Source organism: Nematolebias whitei, chromosome 7 (assembly GCF_014905685.2).
Source record: "Nematolebias whitei isolate Nwh7 chromosome 7, NemWhi1, whole genome shotgun sequence".
Taxonomy (NCBI): domain Eukaryota; kingdom Metazoa; phylum Chordata; class Actinopteri; order Cyprinodontiformes; family Rivulidae; genus Nematolebias; species Nematolebias whitei.
Window position 1 is genome coordinate 51,938,738 of NC_056504.1, and position 2,506 is coordinate 51,941,243.

The 2,506-nt window shown below is 21.3% G+C and overlaps 1 protein-coding gene across 1 annotated transcript in view; it reads left to right on the forward strand.

Annotated features, from left to right (window-relative positions):
• LOC119412716 (protein TMEPAI-like) overlaps positions 1-2,506 on the forward strand; it is an 11,467-nt gene that overhangs the window by 4,442 nt on the left and 4,519 nt on the right. The gene's annotated exons all lie outside the window — the stretch shown is intronic.

Sequence of the window (2,506 nt, forward strand, 5' to 3'; positions counted from 1 at the left end):
CTGAGGAAGTCCTCAGGATGAGAGACGAAACGTTTCTACATTTTTTTGCTTTGTTTTGTTTTTTGTTTTTTTGAATGTCCAGAGGACCAGACTTAACTTTTTTGGATTTTTCTACCTGGATTATTGAGCAGCATCAGGATGTTTATAAATAATGTTTATAAATAATGTGTATAAATAATGTTCATAAATAATGTGTATAAATAATGTGTATAAATAACGTGTATAAATAATGTGTATAAATAATGTTTATAAATAATGTTTATAAATAATGTTTATAAATAATGTTTATAAAAATGTGTATAAATAATGTGTATAAATCATGTTTATAAATAATGTTTATAAATAATGTTTATAAAAAATGTGTATAAATAATGTGTATAAATAATGTGTATAAATCCATCCATCCATCCATCCATTATCTTTACCCGTTTATTCCATTTTGGGTCACGGGGGTCGCTGGTGTCCATGTCCAGCAGTCACTGTGCGAGGGGCGGGGGACACCCTGGACAGGTCTCCAGTCCATCACAGGGACACATAGAGACAAACGAGACAAACAACCATTCACTCTCTCACTCACACCTAGGGACAATTTAGAGTTACCAATCAGTCTAACATGCATGTTTTTGGTCTGTGGGAGGAAACCGGAGTACCCGGAGAAAACCCACGCATGCACGGAGAGAACATGCAAACTCCACCCAGAAAGGCCCCTGGACCGGGGTTTGAACCAGGGACCTTCTCGCTGAGAGGCAGCAGCTCTACCAGTTGCGCCACCGTGCTGCCCTATGTGTATAAATAATGTTTATAAATAATGTTTATAAAAATGTGTATAAATAGTGTTTATAAAAAATGTGTATAAATAATGTGTATAAATAATGTTTATAAATAATGTTTATAATAATGTTTATAAATAATGTGTATAAATAAGTTTATAAATAATGTTTATAAATAATGTGTATAAATAATGTTTATAAATAATGTGTATAAATAATGTTTATAAATAATGTTTATAAATAATGTTTATAAATAATGTGTATAAATAATGTGTATAAATAATGTGTATAAATCATGTTTATAAATAATGTTTATAAATAATGTTTATAAATAATGTTTATAAAAATGTGTATAAATAATGTGTATAAATAATGTTTATAAATAATGTTTATAAATAATGTTTATAAAAATGTGTATAAATAATGTGTATAAATAATGTTTATAAATAATGTTTATAAATAATGTTTATAAATAATGTTTATAAAGTTATAAATAATGTTTATAAATAAGCTGTACAAATAATGTGTATAAATCATGTTTATAAACAATGTTTATAAATAATGTTCATAAAAATGTGTATAAATAATGTGTATAAATAGTGTTTATAAATAATGTTCATAAATAATGTGTATAAATAATATGTATAAATAATATGTATAAATAGTGTTTATAAATAATGTTTATAAATAATTGTATAAATAATGTGTATAAATACTGTGTATAAATAATGCTTATAAAAAATGTGTATAAATAATGTGTATGAATAGTGTTTATAAATAGTGTTTATAAATAATGTGTATAACTAATGCTTATAAATAATGTGTATAAATAGTGTTTATAAATAGTTCTCATAAATAATGTGTATAACTAATGCTTATAAATAATGTTTATAAATAATACTTATAAAAAATGTGTACAAATAGTGTTTGTAAATAGTGTTTATAAATATTGTGTATAAATAATGTTCATAAATAATGTGTATAAATAATGTGTATAAATAATGTGTATGAATAGTGTTTATAAATAATGTTTATAAATAATGTGTATAAATAATGTGTATAAATACTGTGTATAAATAATGCTTATAAATAGCGTTTATAAATAATGTGTATAAATAATGTTTATAAATAATGTGCATAAATATTGTGTATAAATAGTGTTTATAAATAATGTTTATAAATAATGTTTATAAATAATGTGCATAAATATTGTGTATAAATAGTGTTTATAAATAATGTTTATAAATAAGGTGTATAAATATTGTGTATAAATAATGTTTATAAATAATGTTTATAATAATGTTTATAAATAATGTGTATAAATAATGTGTATAAATAATGTGTATAAATAGTATTTATAAATAATGTGTATAAATATTGTGTATAAATATTGTGTTTAATAATGTTTATAAATAATTTTTATAAATAATGTGTATAAATAAAGTGTATAAATATTGTTTATAAATAATGTGTATAAATAGTGTTTATAAATAATGTGTATAAATATTGTGTATAAATATTGTGTATAAATAATGTGTATAAATAATGTGTATAAATATTGTGTTTAAATAATGTGTATAAATAATGTGTATAAATAGTGTTTATAAATAATGTTTATAAATAATGTATATAAATAATGTGTATAAATAATGTGCATAAATATTGTGTATAAATAATGTGTATAAATAATGTGTATAAATAGTGTTTATAAATAATGTTTATAAATAATGTGTATA